Source organism: Bombina bombina, chromosome 6 (genome assembly GCF_027579735.1).
Source record: "Bombina bombina isolate aBomBom1 chromosome 6, aBomBom1.pri, whole genome shotgun sequence".
NCBI lineage: Eukaryota > Metazoa > Chordata > Amphibia > Anura > Bombinatoridae > Bombina > Bombina bombina.
The window spans coordinates 1,148,378,161-1,148,386,793 of NC_069504.1; positions in this window are offsets into that span (position 1 = coordinate 1,148,378,161).

Below are 8,633 nucleotides of genomic sequence, written 5' to 3' on the forward strand. Positions count from 1 at the left end.
CCACATGGTTCTCTGTTATGCATATCTTTACTTGTCTTCTCTCAACTCTCTGTGTTCTATAAAAACATATGCCTTTCCTTTTAAGTGTCTCTCTTGCTTTGATCCATCTCTGGGTAAGTTTCGCCTTTGACGCTTAGTGTTCTGACCTGACTTGTATATTCGCCATCACTTATGTATCACTCCATAGCTTAGGAGCTGCAGTGACTGACTGTATCCCCCACCCCCCTCCTCCGATTAGCCTTATAAACTTAGTCTTCCTCTCAGATCTGTTCAGCTCACCTCTGTCTCCCCTGTCTTCTCACACTCTCCTCCGGAGTACACTGTATGAGCGCAGGCTGCTAGTTTATTCATCTGCCACGTGGGCTGCAGTTATGGCGTCTTTCCCCTCTCCTCACATATCCCTTTCAAGATAACCTTTACCTCTGTAGTACTCCCATTTGGAGATTATCAAATTAATGACCAGGAGTTCAGATTTCTCAGCAGTCACCTTTGCCCTGTGATCTCTGCTTCTGTCCCATCTGTTATGTCATTAGCATCTGTAAACAGCAAGGAGCTTTCCTCTTAGGCAGCCATTCCCCAGCTCCTCCAAGCTCTGCCCGTGTTAAGTTATTTTAAGGGGACAGAAAATGTACACTGTTATACAGGCTGTACACTCAGTACTTTACATTGTAGCAAAGTGTCATTTCTTCAGTGTTGTCACATGAAAAGATATAATAAAATATTTACACTGTTATACAGGCTGTACACTCAGTACTTTACATTGTAACAAAGTGTCATTTCTTCAGTGTTGTCACATGAAAAGATATAATAAAATATTTACACTGTTATACAGGCTGTACACTCACTACTTTACTTTGTAGCAAAGTGTAATTTCTTCCGTGTTGTCACATGAAAAGATATAATAAAATATTTACAAAAATGTGGGGGTCAGAGCTAGCCACGGTAGTGAAAAGACATAGCAGAGTGGAGCTCTCCTGATCTGAGAGAGAATAACGGCTATATTTATCAGAAAAACTTGAAATACAAAGACTTTTAAATTTCATCCAATCTATACTGATATCCTGCAACTGTCTAAACAGTCCGGAGAGCATTTCCACAACTGGAGGATCAGTGGAGTTGGCCGCAACATTGCGGTAGCTGCTAGACAGGTCAGAGCTCTGATGGGGGCTTACGGAGGACTGTGCAAGTAATCTCAACCTGAGCCAACTGGACTTACGAGCCTCAAAGGAAATTTGAACCCAGATAACTGATCCTTATTGCTACGCATCCTTAAAGCTCTGGGCGCGAAAATACGCCATCTTGACTTGCAGGATACGTCAACAGAGATCACCATAAGTCCATTTCTGGGCTGTCACCGGAGCATCCAAGTTGCTATTAAAAGCAGCTTAAAGCAGTAAGTTAACCCCTATACACATCTGAACTTGGAGACATTGCTGGGGGCTTCACTTTGAACCATAAAATTACGGCTGCATTATCTAACGCTACAGCATTTGTTTGAGGCCTTCCCTACTACATAGTATACATTGTTGTGACATTAGCTGAACAGCATATCCAGTTTATAAAGTCACTCATCTCTAGGGAGACACCTTACAAATATGTTCATTTACACTACTGAACAATCTATCTCCCAACTTCAGTAGTCTTAATTCCACTTGCTCTAAATACTGGACTACACTTATTAGTGCTTATTACTGCATATAAATAAATCCGAGTTAATCTTAGCACAACATCAATATTGCTGTGCACATACTCTGAGCGGTCATTCAGTTATCTGTGTATACTGTAATTAAGGTCAAGACACACAGGCCCATTTATCAAGCTCCGTATGGAGCTTGAAGGGCCGTGTTTCTGGCGAGTCTTCAGACTCGCCAGAAACACAACTTATGAAGCAGCGGTCAAAAGACCGCTGCTCCATAACCCTGTCCGCCTGCTCTGAACAGGCGGACAGGAATCGCCAGACATCAACCCGATCGAATACGATCGGGTTGATTGACAGCTCCCTGCTGGCGGCCGATTGGCCGCGAGTCAGCAGGGGGCGGCGTTGCACCAGCAGCTCTTGTGAGCTGCTGGTGCAATGTTAAATGCGGAGAGCGTATTGCTCTCCGCATTTAGCGAGGTCTTGCGGACCTGATCCGCAGTGTCGGATCAGGTCCGCAAGACCTTTGATAAATGGGCCTGATAGTGTGGAGGTTACAGACCTACACTGTCCAAAAGTTATACTAAAGTTCTGGACTCAAGTACAGAAAAGCCATCTAATTCTCTCCCCAATAACACTCCTAGGAGGACTTTGCTAAAACAACATATTATTTCAAAAACATCTATGAGGACACAAAGTTAATTCAAGTACAGAAGTTCTCATTCCCTCTGCTTTAATTTTGTGATTGCTATTTCCTCACTGAAGATGATGGCGCATTACACTTCACTTGCACCTAGGGGGACTGTGTATTCATTATATTTATACCTATTCTATGGCTGTGGCTAGAGGACCCTGTGCATATATTTATAACCTGTGTAACAGAATTTAGACATCCCTATTGTTCATATATTATGTCTCAGGCTGTTAAAAGGAAACCTAAGGCAGCGCGCCACCCCAAAAAAACAGTGGTGGACCACTTCAGGGATCATCCACCTTAAAAGTCTTTGTCACCTAGAGATACTCATTCCTCACAAGATATGAACTACTCAGACAGTAGTAGGGAATCTCAATATCTCTCAACAGATAATGTGGCCTCTAATATATTAGACGTCCTAGCTAGAGTCAATTTTTTCACACACAAAGAAAAGATCCTTTGTAAAATAGCCAATAAACAAACCCTGCCGCAAAGATTCCAACAGATAACAATATTTCCAGACATCTCAACCTATACCCTTCAAAAAAGGAGGACTTTCAGATCTATCACTAAGTGACAAGAGATGGTTCCACCCACATTATAACCACCCCGAAAGAAGGTCTAAACCTCCTTAAAGAATAGGACATATCCGTATCACTGGATGCAGACTCCAGGGATCCTTATGTTTCTGCACTTAACCCTACAGCCTCAGAATGGTATCTCCTTCCACAGAGGATGACAACTTGATGTCTTAAAGGGACACTGTACCCAAAAAAATTCTTTTGTGATTCAGATAGAGCATGCAATTTTAAGCAACTTTCTAATTTACTCCTATTATCAATTTTTCTTCGTTCTCTTGCTATCTTTATATGAAAAAGAAGGCATCTAAGCTTTTTTTCTTGGTTCAGCACTCTGGACAGCAGTTTTTGATTGGTGGATGAATTTATACACCAATCAGCAAGGACAACCTAGGTTGTTCACCAAAAATGGGCCGGCATCTAAACTTACATTCTTGCATTTCAAATAAAGATACCAAGAGAATAAAGAACATTTGATAATAGGAGTAAATATGAAAGTTGCTTAAAATTGCATGCTCTATCTGAATCACGAAAGAAAATTTTTGGGTACAGTGTCCCTTTAAGTATACTAACAGTATTGTCTTCCTTTTTTTCTTTTTTTTTTACTGCCTAACTCATTAGACTATAATCTGGTCTAGTATTGTATTGATTTTGTTAAATGCTCTATATTTATTGGTTTAATAATGTTGTTTTTCTTAATGAGAATGTTTAGTTAAAAGGCTTATAGCCCCTCTTCATACTTTTACCTAGAGAATAATACTGTATTGTTTTTACTAGAAATTCTATATTCATTGGTCTAGTAATATTACTTCTCTTAATAATAATGTTTAATTGAAAGGGTTTTAGCCCCCCTCCTACTTGTGCCTAGATAGTCAGTAGAGGGGTACAAAGAAAATGTCCTTGACATTCTACACTTCCTACTTCCATCTATGCTAATTTGAGAATACATAGACGCTTATCCTATACAATACGGCATGTAAATATGATAAGGTATAAAATGTTTAATTGATCCATTTTCCCTTCCCCTTTGAGGTGCCAGTACATCACCTCTGTTACATACCTAGTAACATATATCCCCCCCCCACACCTTATAAATACTTATTATATACCCTTTTTACGGGGACCGAGGAGGTCACTCTTCATTGTGGTTGTACCTCTTCCACGGGTGGAATACCATACCAACTTTTCTAAAAAGTTCAAGACACAAATAGTTCTTTATTACATATAGTTATATACCCATAACCATAAGTGGTATTTGAAAACCAAGAACGATTATTGTACTTCGTTAATACCAAAGTTTGTGATTTAGAATAGTTTATACTATCCATTTCTTGACATCAGGTAAACTAACCTGTATATGACACTTTAGACGATAGATTGCTTACTGATTTGTCTGTTTCCCATATTTACAGACCCATCTACCCACTTCTAATCAGTTGATATCCAAACTGCTACTAGCTGAAAGATTCCTGACTCTTCTATTGCCTTCAGGTGTGGTAGGTAATTCTCTTTCCATTCCTGACCCAGTCCTCCCTCTCCTGACCAGTCCCCTTATTTTAACTTTTCACCCTCTATTTCACATTCTCTTTTTCATACATTTGTCCTCCTCTCTCAATCCCCCATCAAAACATGGATGAACCTTGTGAAACCTTGACATTTGCTATCCTAAATGTAAAAGGCTTAAATACCCCAAATAAGCAAAGCCTGCTGACAAATCTTATGAAATCCTTGAAAGTCCATGTAATCTTCCTCCAACAGACCCATTGGTTAGCATCTCGACCAGACCCATACAGATCTTCGGATTATCCTACTCAATTCCATTCATCCTTTGGAGAGAAATCTAGAGGTGTAGCTGCCTTAATACACAGATCCATAGGGTTTACGACGAAAAAGATGACCAGGGCAGATATTTAATTTTACTATGTAAATTGAATGGTTCCTTATTCACACTGGTGAATTTATATGCCCCAAACCAATCTCAACCCAATTTCTTGAAAAGTCTTCTCTCCAAGGTAGAGCCGATCAAAGTTGGAATGCCTGATTGGGTGGGGAGATGTTAATATGGTATGGGATTCCTCTATAGATAAATGGGTCTAGACTAACAAAGAAATTGATACATACACAATTAATACAGCAACCAAAGTCCGCTCCACCATAACACAATATAACCTTTATGATATTTGGCGGGCACTTCATCCTAGTGAAAGAGACTACAAGTTCTTTTCTAGACCACACAATACATACTCCAGGTTAGATTATTTTTTTACTGATTCATGGACCCTCAACAGGGTTGTTAAATCCCATATTCGTATCTGTTCTTGGTCTGATCACAATGTGTTACTCTTTACTCTCACCACTGACATGGCTAAATCATCTAGACCCACCTGTAAATTCCCTAAAGGTTTATGGCATAATCAAGAATTTGTCTCTTCTTCAGACCTCAATTGCAGAGTTCCTCTCGATCAACGAGGATCCTATGGGCCTCGCTCAAGGCATATATCAGAGGCATATGTATACAAAAACAGGAATACATAAGATCCCAAAAAAGTGCCCCGCTGGGCCTCTTAGTTTCTTCATTGAGAACAAAGGAATTCCTGAATAAATCTTCTCCTTCCATGCAGTTAGCGATAGACATAACAAAATCGGAGAACTCAAACTGCCGAAAAAGAGCTGAAAAGGGTCCAAGAAGCCTATACACATTTTAAACAATTGATGTATTATCAAGGAAATAAGGCTTCCACCCTATTTTTGCTATGCGCCTCTATGCTATGCATTGTAATGGTGCTTGCTGTCCTACATGTTTTTAATGATTTTTGAATAAAGTTCACTTTTTATTTATAGAGCGGTGGTAACTCACTTCTTTTCATTATTGAATCCTCCCTATTAGCCCGTAAATTGTGAGGGAGAAGAGCAGCAGCTAGAATCCTTGCTATCAATAGAGGAGAAACCACAATCACCTCCCCTAGGGACATTGGCGAAGCATTTGCCAATTATTATTCCCAACTTTACAACCTTAAAAAGTCTATGCTTGATGCGGAATCGTCGCTGCAATCTATTACCTTATTCCTAGAAAAGTTGAAACTTCCTTCTCTTACCAATTCAGTTAGAGAATAATTATTAACTCCCTTCACACTAACTGAACTTACTATAGCCATTAAACATTTGCAAAATAATAAAGCCCCAGGTCTGGATGGGTATTTCGCAGCCTTTTACAAGATCTTTCAGACATATCTGAGTCCGACCCTTTTGCAGTTTTTTGCAAAAGTTAGAGAGCAGGGTTTGCTTAGAAAGTAATTTTTACAAGCTACCATCCTTACAATAATGAAAACAGGAAAAAACCCCACCAATGCAGTAGTTATAGGCCAATCGCTGATAGATTTAGATGACAAACTATATGCCAAACTTTGGGTCAATTGCCTACGTCTTATCCTTCCTGGTCTAATACACCCAGATCAGGTGGGATTTACATTTGGTAGGGAGGGCCTTGATAATACCAGGAGGGTACTTAATATTTTTTCAGAACCCTATCAATTAAAACATTCCATGCTGGCCCTATCTTTAGATGCGGAAAAAGCATTTGACAGGGTCAGATGGGAATATTTATGGGTAGTACTTGAATGATTTGGATTCCCAAGAGAAACAATTGTAGCTATCAAGGCGTTATATTCAAATCCCTCGGCTGGGGTTAAAGGCCTAGGATTCACCTCATCTGAATTCTCCATAACTAACAGCACATGGCAGGGATGCCCCTTGTCTCCCCTGATTTTCACTTTAGCCATTGAACTTCTGGCTCAGGCAATCCGTACTTCGTCACAAGTCCAAGGAGTATAGATCAGCAAGGAGGGTGAAACGATTGCCCTTTTTGCAGACGATATAATGCTCTTTCTATCCAATCCAATTGGCTCACTACCGGCAGTCTTTGAAATCATAAAATGCTTTAGTAAATGTAGATACTATAAAATCAATATAACCAAGACAGAGGCTCTGCCCATTTGTATTCACAAGTTTGAATTAGAGATTTTACAAGCAACTTATGACTTTCACTGGTCTACAGACACAGTGAGATACCTGGAATTACAACTGGGTCCAGATCTCAAGTTAGTGAAAGACAAAAACTACAATCATATTCTTCAGGAAATAACTACTCTTTTAGAAACCTGGAAGTTTTGAGAAATTTCCTGGTTAGCCTGAGTGGCTTCGTTAAAGATGTCAATTCTCCCCAAAATCCTGTACTATTTCAGATCCTTACCTCTCAATCTCCCTAAGGTGTTGTTAAACAAGTTTCACTCACTATTCCAGAGGTATATTTGGGGGTCCTCCAGACCAAGAATAGCAGCAAAATCCTACAAAAATGATTTAACCAAGGTGGGATAGCCATGCCCAGCATATTTCACTACTATGAAGCCTCCCGCTTGACGCACATCTTTGCATGGTCAGACAAAGTTGAACCACAAAAATGCAAAGCCATAGAGCAAACAAACCTACCGACAGGGATAGACTTGACCTTCCTTGGATTCTAATATATTATTTGGAGGATTTGAGGATCAAAAATGGAATAATACAAGAAAATCTTAAAATCTGGCAATCCCTTAGACATCTCTCAGAGATAGCACCTCACCCCTCCCTGATACATTCAATACAGGGCCTCCTTACTAACATACCGGACACACATAGTACTCAGTGGAAAATGTGGGACATAAAAACAATTTCCCAGCTTTACACCTCTGACTCCCTGCCTCCGCCAGGAAAACTTTAACCCTCCTGTACCATATACCCCCTTGTGGCTCCTGTTTGAGTACACCAGATTATATAAATTGTTACTATCTTGGGGATTCCCTAAATCAAACTGGCTCCCTTTCACTAATTGGGAAAAAATGTGGGAATCCAAAACTAAACTCCCTTAAACTCTCTCATGGCACTACTCTATGATCCTAACATCCAATAACTCTGACAGAATTTGGCAGCTTAGAGCATGGGAATATGATATTTCAATATCTATTGCAGATAAAGACATTCAACAAGCCATAACACTTACAAAAAAACTATGCATTGCGCGAACTCCCTTGAATTTTACATGAAACTTCTCCTACATTGGTACTACACACCAGCTAGACTATCTCAGATGTTCCCAGACCAATCCCCCCTATGTTGGCGAAATTGCGGAGAGAGAGGATCTGACCTCCACATTTGGTGGAGCTGTAAAGCACTGAACCTCTGCTGGAGACAGGTGTTCCAACTTTGTGAGGAAATAGGTCTTATACTGCCAAGGAGACCGGATGTAGCTCTTTTCCATATTTTCCCCCATAAAATCACAAAATCTCTATCTAAAATGGTCATATTTGTACTAGCTGCTATGAAAATGTGCATAGCAAGATCCTGGAAACAGCCTGCACCTCCTAAAATTTCATCTGTAATTGAGACAATAATCTATTTTGCCAAGATGGAATGAAGCTTCTATCTTGCACTGAACAAAGAAGATCTGTATTGGAATATGTGGGTACCCTGGCTTCATTATAGAGAATCATTGGAAAGAACTGATATCACCTAGTTCTCTTCTCTTTCTCATTATTGAGATTTAAACCCTAGACCTTATATTTTTATCCCCTAAATCTTCTCTCCCCCACTGAAACCCTTCACAAATTCTACCTTTCTCCTCCCCAAGCCTGAACCCCCTCCCCCCTTTTTTCCCCCTACCACACCTACAAATCCCATACATAGGAATCAG